Source organism: Triticum aestivum, chromosome 4B (assembly GCF_018294505.1).
Source record: "Triticum aestivum cultivar Chinese Spring chromosome 4B, IWGSC CS RefSeq v2.1, whole genome shotgun sequence".
Taxonomy (NCBI): domain Eukaryota; kingdom Viridiplantae; phylum Streptophyta; class Magnoliopsida; order Poales; family Poaceae; genus Triticum; species Triticum aestivum.
The window spans coordinates 237,290,739-237,311,442 of NC_057804.1; the positions used below are offsets into that span (position 1 = coordinate 237,290,739).

The 20,704-nt window shown below is 42.6% G+C and overlaps 2 non-coding genes and 1 pseudogene across 2 annotated transcripts; all 3 read right to left on the minus strand.

Moving 5' to 3' along the window:
* Positions 1-8,519: 8,519 nt before the first annotated feature.
* LOC123095291 (uncharacterized) lies at positions 8,520-8,598 on the minus strand (annotated as a pseudogene).
* Positions 8,599-8,772: 174 nt separating this feature from the next.
* LOC123095289 (small nucleolar RNA Z199) lies at positions 8,773-8,857 on the minus strand. The gene has a single exon (XR_006446178.1). It is a non-coding gene; the product is annotated as a small nucleolar RNA Z199 (small nucleolar RNA).
* Positions 8,858-8,941: 84 nt separating this feature from the next.
* LOC123095307 (small nucleolar RNA R64/Z200 family) lies at positions 8,942-9,038 on the minus strand. Its single transcript, XR_006446189.1, has one exon. It is a non-coding gene; the product is annotated as a small nucleolar RNA R64/Z200 family (small nucleolar RNA).
* Positions 9,039-20,704: the final 11,666 nt, after the last annotated feature.

Consider the following 20,704-nt stretch of genomic DNA (forward strand, 5'->3'; position numbering starts at 1 on the left):
AGTCTTTGAGATATTTTTCTTGAGATATGAAGATGCCATTTCTTTGCTGACGAATTTGAAGACCAAGGAAGAACTTTAGCTCACCCATCATGGACATCTGATATTGCTCTTGCATCGTGTATCCAAACTCATCACTATACTTTTGGTTGGTGCAGTCGAAGATTATGTCATCCACATATATTTGGCATACAAATAGTTCACCATCATATGTCTTCGTGAAGAGTGTGGGATCGAGGGATCCTGGTTTGAAGCCTTTGCTCTTCAGGAAGTCTTTGATTGTATCATACCAAGCGCGAGGAGCTTGTTTGAGGCCATACAGTGCTTTGTTTAGTTTGTACACCATATCAGGATGTTTTGGATCTTCAAAGCCAGGTGGTTGAGCAACATACACTTCTTCTTCAATCTTGCCATTGAGGAAAGCACTTTTCACATCCATTTGATATAGCAAGATGTTGTGGTGATTAGCATAGGCTAGCAGTATGCGAATAGCTTCAAGCCTAGCCACAGGAGCAAATGTTTCATCGAAGTCAATTCCTTCAACTTGAGTATATCCTTGTGCCACAAGACGTGCTTTGTTTCTGATGACTTGACCATGCTCATCTTGCTTGTTCCGATATATCCATTTAGTGCCAATAATGTTATGCTTGCGAGGGTCAGGGCGCTTGACAAGTTCCCAAACATTATTCAGCTTGAACTGTTGAAGTTCTTCTTGCATGGCTTGAATCCATTCAGGTTCCATAAAGGCTTCAGCAACTTTCTTGGGTTCAGATATTGATACAAACGAAAAATGCCCATAGAAATTTGCTAACTGTGTTGCTCTTGAGCGAGTAAGCGGACCAGGTGCGTTGATGCTATCAACTATCTTCTCAATTTGTACTTCATTTGCAACACGAGGATGAACTGGGCGAAGACCTTGCTCATGCTGATCATTGTCATCATTGGAAGGATTGTCTTCGGTCTGAGCATTGTCTTCAGGTTGGTTTGGTGCAGAAATGATAAGTTCCTCTTCAGGCTGTGCTTCAGAGGGCATGATTTCACCAGTTCCCATCAGCTTGATAGATTCGCTGGAAGGAGCTTCATCTAATGTGCCTGGCAGGAGTTCTCGTTGTGAACCATTGGTTTCATCAAATCGCACGTCCACAGTTTCAACGATTTTGTAGTGGAAGAGGTTGAAGACTCTGTAAGAGTGCGAATCCTTTCCATAGCCGAGCATGAAGCCTTCGTGAGCTTTGGGTTCAAATTTTGACTTGTGATGGGGATCCTTGATCCAGCATCTAGCACCAAAAACTCTGAAGTAGCTGGCATTTGGCTTCTTGCCAGTAAGGAGCTCATATGATGTTTTGCCCAGAAGCTTATGGATGTAGACACAGTTGATGATGTGACAGGCTGTATCAATAGCTTCAGGCCAGAATTTTCTTGGTGTCTTGTACTCATCGAGCATTGTTCGAGCCATCTCAATGAGGGTTCTGTTCTTGCGCTCAACAATGCCATTTTGCTGAGGTGTGTATGGAGCAGAAAATTCATGAGTGATTCCCATTGTATCCAGATAAAGATCAAGCCCGGTGTTCTTGAATTCAGTGCCGTTATCACTTCTGATATGCTTGATCTTGACGCCATAGTTGTTCATTGCTCGATTGGCGAATCGTCTGAAGACATCTTGTACTTCAGTCTTGTAGAGAATTATGTGCACCCATGTATATCTTGAGTAGTCATCAACAATGACGAAGCCATAGAGACACGCCGTTGTTGTGAGGGTGGAGTAGTGACTAGGGCCAAATAAGTCCATGTGCAATAGCTCGAAGGGTTGAGATGTCGTCATGCTTGTCTTCGATGGGTGCTTGGCCCTAGTCATCTTCCCAGCTTCGCAAGCACCACACAAATGATCTTTCTTGAACTTGACACCTTTGATGCCTATGACATGCTTCTTCTTGACGAGAGTGTGCAAGTTCCTCATGCCAGCATGTCCCAGCCTCCGATGCCAGAGCCAGCATTCTGAAGCTTTTGCAAGAAGACATACGGCAAGCTGTGGACCTGCTGAGAAATCTACCATGTATAGATCACCTTTCCTATACCCTTCAAAGACTATAGACCTGTCAGATTCCATTAGTACAAGGCAACGATATTTTCCGAATATCACAATCATGTTTAAGTCACAAAACATTGAGACAGACATTAAGTTGAATCCAAGGGATTCAACAAGCATCACTTTATCCATGTGTTGATCCTTTGAGATTGCAACTCTACCTAGACCCAATACCTTGCCTTTACCAGTGTCAGCAAATGTGATTTAACTCTTGTCGGATGGACGTAAGGTTGAGTCCATGAGAAGACTTCGATCACCAGTCATATGATTAGTGCATCCGCTGTCCATAATCCATTCTGAAGCACGAGGTGTCATACCCTTAAGTGCAGTTAGGAGGATAGGCTTCACAAGGTATGTTGTGAAGCATAAGCATTTGATGCATACTTGGATTATCACAACTTAGATGAAAGTTAGCACACAGTATGACAGGTAAGCGATTCATATGTGGAATACATAGTAAGTCATTTTATCATGCGTCCCTTTGTGTTTTAGGTCCCCAGCAATAATATCGGACGCCTTTGATTGCTGGCTGGAGACCATGTTCTGCAAAAGAGAGTTAGTTCTTCTTCACCACCCACATCTTTAGGGGTGGCTTAGAAGCAATGAGTCTAAGTGCAGCATCTGAGAATTTCGGCTTTGGAGCCCTAGCAAATAGCCTTGCAGGAGATGAATGATACTCATATGAATAAGCATAAAAGTTCTTAGTCCTATGAACATAGCGGTTTGAAGACACACGTTCATATTCATAAGTTTGAGTATGATTTCCCTGCAAAACATTGGCGTTAGGGTGACTCAGGTGAGTCCTATTTCCGTATGAAGCCGTTGGACCATGTGACGCCTTTGGTCTGGGGTTTGTCTTCTTCCCTGGTGGTGTCATGACAACATTCACAGGAAGATTCTCAAGACAGCTTTTGGGAACCCAGATCTTCTTCATTGGCGGTCCATTCCTGCAGTTAGTACCAATATACCTGGCAAACACTTCACCATTCTGATTTTTGAACAGTTTATAGTTTGCATCAAAGGATTCATCAATGATAATAGGATTAGCACAGGTAAAGCCAGATAAAGTGGATGGATCCACTGAAGGTTTCTTTGCAGCAACCCACGTGGTTTTAGGATACTACTCAGGCTTCCAGTAGGAACCATCAGCATTCATTTTCCTCTCGAACCCAACACCCTCTTTCCTAGGGTTTCGGTTTAGAATCTGCTTTTTGAGGACATCACAAAGTGTCTGATGCCCTTTCAGACTTTTATACATCCCTGTTTCAAGCAATGTCTTCAACCTAGCATTTTCATCAGCAATAGTAGTGGTATCCTCAATAGAGGGGTTAGTTACCACATCAGTAGTTGAAGATAGAGCAATAGTAGCAGCATTGGAACATTCAGCAATAGAGGCAGCGTTATCACGCTCAATGCATTTTAAACATGGTGGTTCAAATCCATCCTGAGCGGAACTGATCTGTTGAGCGCGAAATGACTCATTCTCTTTTTGAAGATCTTCATGAGTCGCTTTCAATTTCTCAAGCTCTTGCTTCCTTTGAAGATAATCATAGGAGAGCTTTTCATAAGTGGTTGAGAGCATCTCATAAAGACTTTCAAGTTCTTGATACTTAGCATGAAGATTTTTTATGTCTTCAACTAAGGACTGCGACCGTGTCATTTCCGTGTCCAACAGGTCATCGCTTTTGTCTAACAGTTTTTGAGTATGTTCCATAGCCATTTGTTGTTCAGTAGCAATTTTAGCAAGTGTTTTGTAGCTGGGTTTAGATTCACAATCAGAGTCATCTTCACTTGACGTTTGAAAGTAAGCATCGCATGATTTTACCTTGGCACTGCGTGCCATGAAGCAGTAGGTGGGAGCAGGATCGTCCTTGTCATCATCAGCGTTGGTGTGGGAGTCATTGTTTTCAGTGTTGAAGATGGACTTGGCAACGTAGGCTGTGGCTAGAGCCAGACTTGCAACGCCAGAGTCGGACTCAGCTTCCGATTCCACCTCTGCCTCCTCAGAAGCAGACTCCTCCTCTGAATCCATTTCCTCTCCAGATGATCTCTTCTTATGAGATGAAGACTTTGATGAGGACTTGGAAGAAGACTTTGATGATTTCTTTTTCTTCTTGTCATCAGAGTCATATTCCTTGCTCTTCTTCTTCTTCTTCTTGTTGTCCCACTGAGGACACTCAGAGATGTAGTGCCCTGGCTTCTTACACTTGTGACAGGTTCTCTTCTTGTTGTCTTGAGTGGAAGCATCATCATTTCTTGAACTAGATCGTGAAGACTTTCTGAAGCCCTTCTTCTTGGTGAATTTCTGGAACTTCTTCACAAGCATAGCAAGTTCCCTACCAATGTCTTCAGGATCATCAGAACCGCAGTCAGATTCTTCTTCTTCAGATGAGAAAACAACTTTTGCCTTCAAAGCACGAGTTCGGTCATAGTTGGGGCCATAGATATCTCTTTTCTCAGAAAGCTGGAACTCATGTGTGTTGAGCCTCTCAAGTATATCAGACGGATCAAGAGTCTTGAAGTCAGGACGTTCTTGTATCATGAGGGCAAGGAGGTCAAAGGAGCTATCAAGAGATCTTAGCAGCGTCTTGACGATTTCATGCTTGGTGATCTCAGTGGCGCCGAGAGCCTGAAGCTCATTTGTGATGTTGGTGAGGCGATCAAACGTGAGCTGGACATTTTCATTGTCGTTTCTCTTGAAGCGGTTGAAGAGATTGCGAAGAACACTGATCCTCTGGTCTCTCTGTGTAGAGACGCCTTCATTGACCTTGGATAGCCAGTCCCAGACTAGCTTTGACGTTCCCTGAGCACTCACACGGCCATACTGTCCTTTGGTCAGATGACCACAGATGATGTTCTTTGCAGTCGAGTCCAGTTGAATGAACTTCTTAACATCAGCAGGGGTGACACCTTCACCAGTTTTTGGAACGCCGTTCTTGACGACATACCAGAGGTCGACATCAATGGCTTCAAGATGCATGCGCATCTTATTCTTCCAGTAGGGATATTCAGTTCCATCGAACACGGGGCAAGCAGTGGAGACTTTGATTATCCCTGCAGTCGACATAGCTAAACTCTAGGTGGTTAAACCGAATCACACAGAACAAGGGAGTACCTTGCTCTGATACCAATTGAAAGTGCTAGTTATCGACTAGAGGGGGGGGGGGTGAATAGGCAATTTTTATCAATGTCTTCAAAACGTGAAAGTTTCGAAGACAAACAATAGAAATGACCTAATTGATATGCAGCAGAAGATAAACTACAACAAGCAAGCCATAGTCAAGTATGCAATAGTGTTAACGTACGAAGACTAATAGCAGCTAGGTAGTAAGGATCAGGATGGAAGATAGTATGAAGCCAATCAACAATAGTAGTCAAGCAATGAAGTCAAACAGATAAGACAGATAAGCAATGACTTCACGAAGACAAACTCAAAGTAAAGGAGGGAAGTGATAGAACCAGTCCCTTGTTGAAGACACAGGATTTGTTGGACCAGTTCCAGTTGCTGTGACAACTGTACATCTGGTTAGGGAGGCTGAGATTCAACTCAGAAGACCGCATCTTCACCTTATTCCCCTTGAGCTAAGGACACACAGTCCTCGCCCAATCACTCTGGTAAGTCTTCAAGGTAGACTTCTGAACCTTCACAGACTTTGTTCACCCGCAATCCACAATGACTCTTGGATGCTCAGAATGCGACGCCTAACCGGCTGGAGGATACACAGTCCTCAAGTGTAATAAGTCTTCAGGTCACACAGGCAGAAAGACTTCAGTGATGCCTAACACTCTTTGGCTCTGGGTGTTTGGGCTTTGTCCTCGCAAGGATTTCTCTCTCAAAGGCTTCAAGGTGGGTTGCTCTCAAAATGACAAAATCCGTAAACTAACTCTGAGCAGCCACCAATTTATGGTGTAGGGGGTGGGCTATTTATAGCCACAAGGCAACCCGACCTAATATGTCCGAAATGACCCTGGGTCACTAAGGAACTGACACGTGTTCCAATGGTCAGATTTCAAACACACACGGCAACTTTACTTGGGCTACAAGCAAAGCTGACTCATCCAGCTCTGGATAAGATTTGCTCTCATTGTCTTCGCTCGAAGACATAGGATTTGGGTTGAGCATCACTTCAGTCACTCTGACTTAGTTCACTTGGACCCCACTTAACAGTACGGTGGTTCCTATGACTCAACAAAGAAGAAAAGGAAACAACAAAACAACTCAGTCTTCGCGCTCCATAGTCTTCACTCAATGTCTTCTCATGTCATAGACTTTAGTGTGAATATTTTCACACACCACCATTGTCTTCAATGTCTTCATACATTTTTAGGGGTCATCTCCGATAGGTAAACCGAATCAATGAGGGACACTACCTGCGTTATCCTGTGATTGTCACAAACACATTAGTCCCTCAACCAACTTTGTCGTCAATACTCCAAAACCAACTAGGGGTGGCACTAGATGCACTTACATAGCTGCACCCCTCTTTGTCTTCCCCTACCTCTCCCGGCTGAAGAAGAAGCGCCCGCCGGTGTCTGCATGCTGTCTACCAGCGCTCTCGGGAGGTGCTGGGGTGGAATAACAACACACCTCCCAGCATGCACCGAGGAAGGAGGCTCTAAGTGGTCTCGACTCGTGCCCGCCATCTGTCAACACCTGCAATGACAAAGAGTAAACAAAATTAGTACAACCTAAACATAATAAGAAAATTAAGTGTGTATCATCATCATCAACCTAATAAAAAATTGAATACCTAATAACATGAATTAGTTAATAATATATATATATATGTACATAATAATAATTGAATATCTGACCTAACTAATAATTCACAAATATATGACCCCCTCGGCCTTTGGAAGGCCAAAAGCACCTTTTTCAGAAGGTGTCGGGTGTCGTGTTGGGTCGGGGTGCTGTGTCGGGGTTGGGGGTGCCATGTCGGGGTCTCGGGGGTGTCGTTTCGGGGTCGGGCTGCTACGTCGGGGTCAAGGGTCACTACAAGAAATATGCTATCTTGTGACCTCCACTATTGGTCACTGAAAGGTCATAGTTTTTCATTTGCGACCTTTTTGTGACCAAAAACAGAAGGTCAAAAGCTGACGGTCGTAAATTGACTATTGCGACCTTCTCTGTGAGAAGGTCGTAGACATTTACGACCAAAACAGAAGGTCATTGAACCCATGACCTTTTGTTTTGGTCACTGGCTGTCTGCCCAGGCCACATCGGATTCGACGTGGCAATCTGACGTGGCAAAATTGCGACCAATTGAAAAGGTCACTGACAAGATTCAACCCGGTCCGATTCGGTGTTTTACATGGGTCGAGCCCATTAATTTAGCCTATTTGTGTTTTTTTCCATCAAATTTTGGTTGGGTTCATGGGCCAAGCCCAATATTGTAGCCTTTTTTATTGTTGGGTCGTGGCCTTCTTACCATCAATTGATTTTCTATGTTTCAATCATTTATTTTAGAGCTGGTCCCACTAGTCAGATGGTGGTTCCACATGTCAAAAATTTCAGAATTTCTCAAATTATATTCATAAGTGGGACATAAATTGGTCCCATTGGTCATGTTTCCATTTCACATATTTTTAACATACACAATCACAATTTCAAATAGGACAGGACAAATATAATTCATCAAATAACACTATTAGTCTTTTCCAAACTATTACAATATTACAATTTACAGTCAGACAGATCAAAAACTCTTTGCTAAATAGGGCTTCACTGCTTGCTTGGCTTCACGGCTTCACACTCCAGAAAGAATAGGCGGGGAGCTCCTGTAAGAGAGTGAACATAAAGTAGCATTAGATTGTACTGCTGGTGAGACCAGAACCAAACAACTTGAATGGCAAAACTAATGTAAGTAGTAGAGAAGATCTAAGATGTGATAAATGTTTGGCAAAATTGTTCATGGGAGTAACCTTAGTCGTTTAAAATCAGAGTTGAAAATGCAAGGAAATTAAGTTACATAAGACAATTAGGTATTCTATGTACGCAGCATTGTCAACAACAAATACAATTCTCTATGAGCGACAAAATTCGTTTTCTTTACATCCTTAATCCAACCAAACCATAAGCTTTCTAGTTATTAAATACTTCGAGTTTCCTTGACGGTAATAGCTAGTAACTGGCATGGTGAGGTAACAACCATGATCATGATCAAAAGAAGTGATCATTGGTAGTTAAGACAACACATTCGGAAATGATCATGATAGAAGTCAGAGAAGACAAGTGAAACAAGATTGCAAAACAGAAGGCAAAGGAAAATTTTGGATAGAGAAATCAAACAGAAAACTAGTACAAAACATGGTCCTGTCATATTGCTGAAATTTATTCAAGAACACTAGACTTAGAAATTGCATCAAGCAATTCATAAGAAAACAAGAACGTGAGCAGAATTGCATTTCACAAGACAACAGTTATTTGAAGATAAGAAATCATCAGACTTTAAACTACGAATCACAGGAAGGTAACTCCTATCATGTTGTTGCAGTTTCTCATCATCACTTGAACCACAAATGAAATCAGGCAACACTTTAGATTGGAACTACAAATGGTAAGTATCTTTGTTGTGGAGATAGTTCAATTTATAAACTCGTTCAAGAAAAAATATATTTGTTGTGAAGATAGTAGGACTTCCTTTAGTATGTGGACATCATAAAAAGCCACAAACATATCAGGGTGTTGAGGTATCATCAGAGACTTAAATACTAAGAATCAGAGCAGCATAGCTCCATCATATTGTTGATGGTTTATTCCTCATCACTTGACCCTCAAACATATAAGCATGCATGGACAGCAAGAAAAAAGGCTATAAAAATTTATAGATTGGCAACTATCGGTATGAAATGCAAACATTATTGCTCAGAATATGAAATATCTTCTCATCAATGCTAAATGGCATCTCTGAAGTCTGACATACGTTGTAGATTTCATGATTCATCACAGCATTTTGCAAACCAAGCAAGTAGGCATATAGCAGTAACAGAGGGAATATCTGCTACTATCCCAACATGTACGTATATGCATGTGTGCTTGCTTGACCGACGCATGCATCACTGTAGCAGCCAAGCAAGTAGGCATCATTGACGTCTACTCACAGCTTTCCTCGCACCAGAGAAAGAGTCAAAACAAAGAATATTAGACCATAATATGACACCAGACCACATATTAGTAACTTTAAATCAGAAAGTATATCCACATCACCATAAAATAGTCCCAGAACATCACAAGGAAGCCAAATGCTATTAACTGATTATTAGTAGACACAGACATGATTCAGCCACATAATGGCTACCACAAGCAAAAGTGACAACTATGTAAGCAAGCTGCTAGTGTACACAAGGTGATTGAAATCCTACTGTTTAGTACATATACATGGTAGGCTACTGCTGCTAGTGTTCTAAACCAACAGAGCATAATAATATAGGAGCAGAAAATAGGGTGCTAGGGCTAGAAGATGGAGCCGACTCACCAGAGAGCTTGTGGTCACCGCCGTACACAGCCGGCGTCACGCCGGTCGCCTCCGGCTCCTGCCACCCGCTGCCGTTCTTCTTCAGATTCTTGTACACGTCCTCTACACATGGGTTAAGCAGAAACCAATCAGTGGCAGATACGAGTGAAGCTACCAAGACAATATAAAATTTATATAATCAGTACCACAGCTCGATTTTTGCAATAGTTTAGAAAAGAACAATGAGTTTTCAGTAAAGAGGAATATGTTTAAATTTAGGGGCACTTTTATTTTTCTTGTCATAAGAAATGGCTAGAACCTTTTCTTTTTGGTGAAGGAGCCAATGGTATGCACACTTGTATTTACAAGAACAACAGTTGGGCGTTTTGTATGAGCAAGGAAAGCATAGGTGATTTTTTTAAGATCCACAAACCCAGGCACAACAAGTTTGTTTTTATGTGCTGTAAAAATAAGGAAAAGGAGCTAATATAGAAACTGAAAGTGCCCACAATTTATCTTTTTTTGTATAGCCACACAATCAAACATGCTGTTTCGCAGAACATTACAAGTGCACCTATTAATCCACAATCAACATCTGATTTCACAAGAGATCTACAAGTACATCTGAGACAAACAAATTTTCTGGTCAGGAACTCAATTCTGGAAATTTGGAATAAGTAGCCGATAATAATTTCATTCGGCAGACACCAAACAATGAATCAACACATAGACAGACTACTTTCAAAATGGAATAATGCCCAACTGTTCCAGCAATGAATCAACACTTCAGACTACTTTCAAAATGGACCAATGCCCAACTATTCCAGCAATAAATCATCAGCACGCAAGGCCTTGACTGCTAATAGCTAACATGACTGATAATACTAATTCAGCTATCCTAAACACAACAATTCCCTTACCAGATTGGTCCGTTTAAAACCCACAATATCGCTTCCGTATACAGCAAAGGTTTCCTTGAAGGACGCGAGAGCATGGATCTTCTTGGGCAGTTGAGGTCCTTAAATCGCAAAGAAAATTCAAGCACCATGAGCGGGAGAGCTAAAAAAACACTGAACATACGAAACAGAGGTATTGAATAGCAGGCTCACCGGCAAGGACCAAACTAAGCTTGGCACACTGCACAACAAGAACAGAAAACAACATGATTAGTTATATCGCAAAATGGAAGTCGTCTGCATCAGAGTTATATGTAAAGCCCTGACCCGAAGTAGGTACTGCTTCCATGTCCTGCGGGAGGGAGAGAGGGATATACTAAGTTACCTGATCCGAAGCTCCTGGTGCTCCTCGGTGCCATCATTGTCGAGGACGAGTGGATCAGGAGGCATTGCTGTCGGAGAGGAGGGGATCAGGTGGCGGCCTTGTCAGAGAGGCGAGGATCCACCGGCGAAGAGGAGCTGATCCGGCGGTGGCCTTGTAGGAGGATCTCACGCGCACCGCCACCACCGCCGAGGAAGTTCAACTCAGCCGTGCGTAATGAAGAGGTCTACCCCACCACCAAAACCCTAGCAGGAGGAAGTGATGCGGGCGACCACATGAGGCGGGGTAAAGCAAATCGACGCGGCGGTGAGGAGAGAGCGCAGCGAGAGGAAGCTGTGGGTAGGCTTGGCGACGCCGGAGGATGCCGGAATCAAGCAGGATCCGTAGATGGTTGTGGCAGATAGGAGTGGTGCATGGGAGAGGGAGAGACGAGCGAAAGAGGGGTTGCCTGAGGTCGGAGGAGAGAGAGATGGATAGGTGGTGGCTCTGCCTAAGGTCGGAGGAGAGGGAGAGGCCACCGGCCGGCGAGGTTTGGATTGGTGGCAGCGGCGATGTGGGAGATGAGGGGAGGGATGGGATCATGGAGAGAAGGGGGATGAGGCGGAGGACTGGATCGGGAGGGGGCGGCGGCAGCGAGGAGATGGGGGATCTGAGCTAGGGTTTGGGCTGCGGATGGGGTATCTCCTTTTCAGTTTTTTTCTTTTTTTCTGTAGATGGATGGATGGATGTATGGATGGATGGATGTGGGATGGAGAGATGGATGGATGGATGGATGGGCGCCATGTCATCGATCCGTGGGAAGAGTTTTGATTGGTTTGGAAAAACCAGTGATTTAAGTAGTTTCCAAGTACTAAAAATTCATTGATTTTGTGAAGTAGCTATCGAAAATAAATTGCAAAAGGGCATCACACAAATTTTCATTAGAGTTAGACCACATTTCATGGGTAAGGACCAATTTGTATGCATTTCTGATCTTTGTAGCTATTTTTAATCATTTTTCGAGTGCCCAAAAGGAGGTTTTTTTGTGAAGGAACTACCAAATAATTGTTGCAAAAATGGACCTAATAAATTTTCTAAAATACTAGGACATATTTAATGCACAATTGACAAAATGGTTGGGTGCAAAAAGTTTTGATCCACCTCTCGTGAAAAAGACATATTTCCGCCGATTCAGCTAGAAGCGGGTCAAATTTGAACTGCAGCTGCCTCATGGTTTGCTATTTATTTTTTCCAAAACTCATTTCTAGTTACATAAGTACCTATTTAATTAGAGAAACACCAAAAAAATTCCAAGATTCAACCACTAGCTAGGAACGGTCATTCCCGTCGTTTTGACCGCATTTTGAAACGGGCATAAAAAATTCAAAAAAAATCAAAAAAAAATGGAAAACCTTCACATTGTGTCATATATGTGACCAAGTTTCTAGGAAAAATAACAAACTTGTAATACAGTAATTATTTTAAAAAAGTGTTCTCATAAATGAGCTATCATGCGTGAAGATTCATGGCGTTCAAGCCAAATGATCAATCTTATGGCCACATTCATTGCATAGTTTGTTTAAATGATCTCATATTGTGCACAAGGGTACATCTTGGAATTCCAAACAATGTTGCCTAAGGAAGTTTTCATTTTCTTTGCACGGAAAATTCATTTTTCATTTTCTGAGTGCCCAAAAGGAGGTTCTTTGTGAAGGAACTACCAAATAATTGTTGCAAAATTGGACCTAATAAATTTTATAAAATACTAGGACATATTTAATGCACATTGACAAAATGGTTGGGTGCAAATTTTTTTGATCCACCTCTCGTGAAAAAGGCAAATTTCCGCCGATTCAGCTGGAAGCGGGTCAAATTTGAACTACAGCTACCTCATAGTTTGCTATTTATTTTTTCCAAAAATCATTTATAGTTACATAATTACCGATTAATCAGAGAAACACCAAAAAAATTCCAAGATTCAACCACTAGCTAGGAACGGTCATTCCCGCCGTTTTGACCGCATTTTGAAACAGGCATAAAAAATTCAAAAAAAATTCAAAAAATTGGAAAACCTTCACATTTTGTCATTATATGTGACCAAGTTTCCAGGAAAAATAATAAACTTGTAATACGGTAATTATTTTAAAAAAGTGTTCTCATAAACGAGCTATCATGCGTGAAGATTCATGGCTTTCAAGCCAAATGATCAATCTTATGGCCACATTCATGGCATAGTTTATTTAAATGATCCCACATTGTGCACAAGGGTACATATTGGAATTCCAAACAATGTTGCCTAAGGAAGTTTTCATTTTCTTTGCACGGAAAATTCATTTTTCATTTTCCGAGTGCCCAAAAGGAGGTTTTTTTGTGAAGGAACTACCAAATAATTGTTGCAAAATTGGACCTAATAAATTTTATAAAATACTATGACATATTTAATGCACAATTGACAAAATGGTTGGGCGCAAAAAGTTTTGATCCACCTCTCGTGAAAAAGACATATTTCCGCCGATTTAGGTGGAAGCGGGTCAAATTTGAACTGCAGCTGCCTCATGGTATGCTATTTATTTTTTCCAAAAATCATTTATAGTTACATAATTACCGATTAATCAGAGAAACACCAAAAAAATTCCAAGATTCAACCACTAGCTAGGAACGGTCATTCCCGCCGTTTTGACCGCATTTTGAAACAGGCATAAAAAATTCAAAAACAAATCAAAAAATTGGAGAACCTTCACATTTTGTCATTATATGTGACCAAGTTTCCAGGAAAAATAATAAACTTGTAATACAGTAATTATTTTAAAAAAGTGTTCTCATAAATGAGCTATCATGCGTGAAGATTCATGGCTTTCAAGCCAAATGATCAATCTTATGGCCACATTCATGGCATAGTTTTTCAAATGATCTCATATTGTGCACAAGGGTACATCTTGGAATTCCAAACAATGTTGCCTAAGGAAGTTTTCATTTTCTTTGCACGGAAAATTCATTTTTCATTTTCCGAGTGCCCAAAAGGAGGTTTTTTTGTGAAGGAACTACCAAATAATTGTTGCAAAATTGGACCTAATAAATTTTATAAAATACTATGACATATTTAATGCACAATTGACAAAATGGTTGGGTGCAAAAAGTTTTGATCCACCTCTCGTGAAAAAGGCAAATTTCCGCCGATTCAGTTGGAAGCGGGTCAAATTTGAACTGCAGCAGCCTCATAGTTTGCTATTTATTTTTCCCAAAAATCATTTCTAGTTACATAAGTACCTATTTAATCAGGGAAACGCCAAAAAAATTCCAAGATTCAACCACTAGCTAGGAACGGTCATTCCCGCCGTTTTGACCGCATTTTGAAACGGGCATAAAAAATTCAAAAAAAATCAAAAAATTGGGAAACCTTTGGATTGTGTCATTATATGTGGCCAAGTTCCCAGGAAAATAACAAACTTGTAATACGGCAATTATTTTAAAAAAGTGTTCTTAGAAATGAGCTATCATCTCTGAAGATTCATGGCTTTCAAGCCAAATGATCAATCTTATGGCCACATTCATGGCATAGTTTGTTCAAATGATCTCATATTGTGCACAAGGGTGCATATTGGAATGTCAAACAATGTTGCCTAAGGAAGTTTTCATTTTCTTTGGACGAAAAAACCATTTTTCATTTTTTGAGTGCCCAAAAGGAGGTTTTTTTTGTGAAGGAACTACCAAATAATTGTTGCAAAATTGGACCAAATCAATTTTCTAAAATACTAGGACATATTTAATGCACAATTGACAAAATGGTTGGGTGGAAAAAGTTTTGATCCACCTCTCGTGAAAAAGGCAAATTTCCGCCGATTCAGCTGGAAGCGGGTCAAATTTGAACTGCAGCAGCCTCATAGTTTGCTATTTATTTTTCCCAAAAATCATTTCTAGTTACATAAGTACCTATTTAATCAGGGAAATGCCAAAAAAATTCCAAGATTCAACCACTAGCTAGGAACGGTCATTCCCGCCGTTTTGACCGCATTTAGAAACAGGCATAAAAAATTCAAAAAAAATCAAAAAATTTGGAAACCTTCGCATTGTGTCATTATATGTGGCCAAGTTCCGAGGAAAAATAACAAACTTGTAATACGACAATCATTTTAAAAAAAGTGTTCTCAGAAATGAGCTATCATCTCTGAAGATTCATGGTTTTAAAGCCAAATGATCAATCTTATGGCCACATTCGTGGCATAGTTTGTTCAAATGATCTCATATTGTGCACAAGGGTGCATATTGGAATGGCAAACAATGTTGCCTAAGGAAGTTTTCATTTTCTTTGGACGAAAAAACCATTTTTCATTTTTCGAGTGCCCAAAAGGAGGTTTTTTTGTCAAGGAACTACCAAATAATTGTTGCAAAATTGGACCAAATCAATTTTCTAAAATACTAGGACATATTTAATGCACAATTGACAAAATGGTTGGGTGCAAAAAGTTTTGATCCACCTCTCGTGAAAAAGACAAATTTCCGCCTATTCAGCTGGAAGCGGGTCAAATTTGAACTGCAGCTGCCTCATAGTTTGCTATATATTTTTTTCCAAAAATCATTTCTAGTTACATAAGTACCTATTTAATCATAAATACATGGTTTGGTGGCGATATGTCGAGGTTTGGGCGGTGGCCGAGGGCCCCAACTCTAGAGCGCGTAAACTCGCATGCCCGCCGCGTGGTCACCGCGTGACCGTGGCGTTGCCATGTGTTCTGGGTGGCCTACGTATGTCTAGTGGGTTGGGCACTCTCCAGGTAGGTGCTAGGAAGAAAATCACAACATAAGATTCTCACGAGGAGACCGATCGATGCTCAAACATGAATAAGTAGCCAAGTGTTTGATTTGCGGTATGGGAAATGCACATGGCTAATGGGCGTGGGTTTTGGCTGAGGATGATCAGTTACTAAGAAGACCGTCTTCACAAATTTTCAACTCAAAAGGAGGAGCCTATGTGGTACTTGCTTTGCAAACTACCACACTGGACATAAATATGAATGTTGAAGCTCGGCTCAAAATAATGAATGGATTGAGCTGGCATTTGGTGGAGGATGGTTATTTGGGCATAGAAAAGCACTGTAGAAAATGGATACTATTTGGACATGCCAAAGTGGTACTTCCTTCACAAACTGTTGTTCTGAACAAAATAGGAAAATGAATATTTTTGAATTATTTTTGAACTAGGCAAGGAAGGTTTTTACATATTTGACGAAGATATGACCCAAAGAATTTATGAGATTTTTTGGGAATTTTGGGAATGACAGAAATATAGGCTGCTTCACAACCTAGGGCAAAAACCGCCACATGGACATGACACATAGGCAAAACTAATGAGGTGGCGCCTAGTCATAGCAACCCACCACAATTTACAAGGCTATGACCATCTATATTGGTTGTTAACAACTAGAAATAAGGCAGCGGACTAGCGCTGTTTGCTTTATGACCTTTTCATGTAAGGAAATTACGACCTTTCTGACCAAAATGGTCGCAATGGTTTAGGGTTTGGAGCCCCTCGAACAGCTTTTGACCAATTGGTCTGAAATGGTCATAGATCTATGACCAATTCTTCTAGGGTCACTGACAGAAGGTCACTAGTTGACATATTTCTTGTAGTGGGTGCCGTGTCGGGGTCTCGGGGTGTCCTGTCGGGGTGTCGTTGGTGTTCTGTCGGGGTCGCGGTGTCAGGGTGTCGAGGCGGGGTCGGGGAGTCGTGTCAGGGTCAGGGTGTCGGTGTCTGGGGTGCCGTGTCGGGGTCTCGGGTGTCGTGTCGGAGGTCGGGTGTCGGTGGTGTCGTGTCGGGGTGCTGTGTCGGGGTCGGGGGTGTCGTGTCGGAATAGGGGTCGGGGTGCGGCGTCGGGGTCATAGTGTCGGGGTGTGGAGGCAGGGTCGGCGTGTCGTGTCGGGGTCGAGGTGTCGGGGTTAGGGGGTCAGGGTGTCGTGGTCGACGTGGCAAATCTTCGACCCCTTGACCCCTCGGCAACCCTCGACCCCTCGACCCCTTTTCCCCTCGACACCTCGATCCTCTACCCCTAGACCCTCGACTCCTTTTCCCCTACTTATTTTTTTCATCTTCTACTGCTACTTATTTTTTTCATCTCCACTTCTACTTGTTTTTCTTCTTCTTCCTTCTTTTCCCCCTTCCTCTTGTCTTCTTTTTGTTCTTCATTTTCTTTATTTTCCTTCTTCCTCTTGTCTAAAATATTTATGTTGGGTTTCTAAAATTAGTTGTGGAGGGACAACTTCTATTTTCTTTTCTTCTTTTGTTCTTCTTCTTCTTTTCTTCTTTTTCTTTTCTTCTTTTTCTTTTCTTCTTTTTCTTTTTTCCTTTTTCTTCTTCTTCTTGTTTTTTCTATGTTTTCTCCTCCTAGTCCTTTTAGGTCTTCTTTCTTTCTTTTCTTGTTCTTTGGCTTATCTAACAAAATAATTAACCTAAAAAAACTAACTAAGTAATTAAGCTAAAAAATAACTAACTAACTATTTAACGTATGTACAATAGGGTAAAACAACTAACTAATTAACCTAAAAAAATAACTAACTAACTAATTAACCCAAATCAAAAAACACCAACAAAAAAGACAGGAAATAGGAAAGGAACCTCACCAGGGCGGAGCGGCGTCGGGCAGCGGGGGGCGGAGTGGCGACAGGCGGCGGGGCGGCGGGGGTCGGGGGCATCGATGTCACAGCCCTAGAAGTTGTTTGCAAATAGTTGCATCAGTGAGCATCATGCATCCTATTAAATTCAAGAAACCTTAAATGGGGAAAGTTAAAGCCTCAGAAATCATTTTATTTAAAGAGGGCAAGAACCCTAAAATCTCATTCAATGAACCAAAAATGCCCGTCTAATTCCTTCAGCCAGTAGGCAGAGGAGAGGCGTGGCGCGCACACGTGCGGCTTCGGCCACCTCCTACTTCCACCTGGGAGCCCCGATCCTTCCCTTGTTGACGCTTTGGACCCCTCTCTGCACCTCTACTCTCACCCCCTCCTCTAACCCTCTCTCGCGCGCACACCCGAGAGCAACGCCGCCGCCATTCATGTTTTCCATGCATACCACCGTCCCGTTGCCCCGTGGCCTTGTCCTATAGATCCGCCTCAACACAGTGGAGCTCCAAGACAAAGAACGCGCCGTCGGATGCCTGGAGTCGTCGCCTTTGAGCTCGTCACCGCCGCATCTGGCCGCCGGGGGTCGTCGTCGAAGTCATGCGCTGGAAGTCATCCCCGAGCCCGCTGAGACTGCCGTCGACCCCTTTGTGAGCTCCCCTGTCATTTCACACTCTTCCCTGTGTCATTTGCGACCCCTAACCAATCCAGCCACCCAGCCGAGAGCTCACCGCCACACGGTTTTGTCGCCGCCGTGGCCTGAGCTTGAATCACCCGCGCCCTTTCACCGCATCGCACTCCTGGTGCCTCCAGGAGGCCGCCTAGCCCCTCTACTTGCTCGCCTCCTTGCTCTAGCGTCGAGCTCGCGCGGAGCCGAGCTACGGCCACCGGTTCGCTCACCGCTGTTGATGCCACAACCCACCCCAGCACTTGCTATGGCCACCACCCAAAGCGCCACAATAGCCGCTCTGGAACGCACCCAGCCGCGCAAGCTCTCGTGGCCAGAGATGGCCGGACAAGGAGTGTCGCCGCGTCTGCTTACCACCAGTGATTAGTCGCCGGATTAGGGGACGTGGAACCGGTTTAATTAGCCTAATTACATATTTGTTTAACTCTAAGGGTCAATGACAAACGGGCCCCACCGGTTTAATTAACCAGCTAGCAAAAATAGTTAGAACTAATCTAATTCAACTGGACCCACGCGTCAACATTGACTGTGCTGACGTGGCCGTGGACCGGTCCCACCTGTCAGTGACCCTGGCCAGCACTGTGTCACTGACCAGTGGGACCCACTAGTCAGGTTTGACCCGGCTGACCTCAGTTGACCGGCTGACGCAATGTTGTTGTCATGCGGATGCAATATTTGTTTTCTGGATTTAAATAATCTAGGAAATCTCAGAAAATAGTATAAACTGAAAGAATTCATAGAAATTCAACCATATCTTCAAATGAAAAGATTTGTATATGAAAAATGATCAGAAAAATCCAATCTATCCATCTGTACTGGTTTCAAGCATGATAAAGCAACTCAACCTTGCTGTTGAGATCAAAACATGATAATACACTTTATAAGTTCATAGTTTGAATTTGAATTTGAACATTGGGTTCAAAATTACTCAAACCTCTGATTTTAGTTGCATTAAATCAAATCACAGGATATTGCCATTTCATTATCATGCATCTTAATTGTTGCATTGCATTGATTGTGTTCTTCCTTGTTTGCCGGTATTTGTCCCCTCTCAGTAGACGTGGTTCCGACAATGAGTTCGATGACACCGATGAAGAGTTATTACTATCTTCAGAAGTGCCACCCAAGCAAAACCCCCTTGTTCATTTCGATACAATCCCACTCTCTCATTACTACTCTCTTTTACTGCATTAGGACAGCAATGATTCATCTGTTACCTGCTGCGGTAGTTCAACCCCTTTCCTCTTCATGACCTGTCATTGCCACAGTAAATAGATGAAACCCACTAGGATGAGTAGGATTTGTTTGAGCCATGATGTGCCTACTCGTTCATGCTTGTTGTCATGCCTGCTACTGCTTAGAGTTGAGTTAGGTCTAATTCATCAAGGATGAATTGGAAAGTTGTGAACATGTCCTACTGTTGAGAGCTAAGTGTGTGAACACGATTTGGTAAAGGTAGCAGTGAGAGGCCATGTAGGAGTACATGGTGGGTTGTCTCATTGAAACTATCCTCAGGAACTGAGTTATGTGTTTGTGATCCATGAACAGTTACGACCACACATTGGAATGCTTAAGTGCCTCTCTCGGCTTATTAACCCCCTTGTCCTATGTCTAGGAGTTGCAAGTAGTTTCTAGTGTTTGTAGTATGCTGGAGGCCATGCGCACCGCTGACCCGAGGGGTGGGCTATGATGTGGTAGGCATGTGGCTCGGTGTAAGTCAGCCGTTTGGTGCCTCGGGAACCCCGCACACATCATTCGGGGCCGTATGTGGATACCTCGGTCAGACTCCCTACGGATGGAACCTGAATAGGCGATAAACCTGGACTAGAGACTTGTGGGGTTAGTCAGGTCGTGGCCGACACCCTCGCCAGGCTTCCACTTGAAGGTTGCCGAGATACATGATGTGTACACGGCAGTAAGTGGCGAGAGTGTGTGTGAATAAGTACACCCTTGCAGGGTTAACATCATCTATTCGAATAGCCGCATCTACGGTAAAGGACCTCTGGGTTGCCTATACAGTTCATAGACAAGTGAAAGTGGATACTCTAAAATGCGCAAGATAAGCATGAGTGATATGGATGGCATTCTCGAAGGGAGACGAGAGCGGATCCATAGTGTTGTATTGATATGGGGAATATGTGGACTCGTGTGCGCCACCTCAAAAGAGTTACTTGTAGTCGTAGTTCAGGATAGCCACCAAGTCAAAGCTGGCTTGCTGCAGTTAACCTCCACCACCCCTTTTTTTGATACTGATGCATATGTAGCTAGTTCTGATGTATGTCTTGCTGGGTACATTTTTACTCACGTTTGCTTAATTTATGTTTTTGCAGAGAGACTTCAGTCTCGCTAGTAGTTCCGCGTGAATTTGATGTTTAGCTTGTTACCTCAGCTACGATCTTGTGCCCTCGGCAGGATCTTGTAGATAGTCTAGCTTCCCAACCTTTTTCATTTGTAGTTGTCTCTACTCAGACATGTTTATGCTTCCGCCTGTGCCTGATGCTTGTATGACTTGAATGTTGGGTGATCAGACCCATGTTTGTAGTATCTGGCTCCTCGAAGCCTAATGAATAAATACTTTGAGTCATAGAGTTTTGTTGTGATGCCATGTTG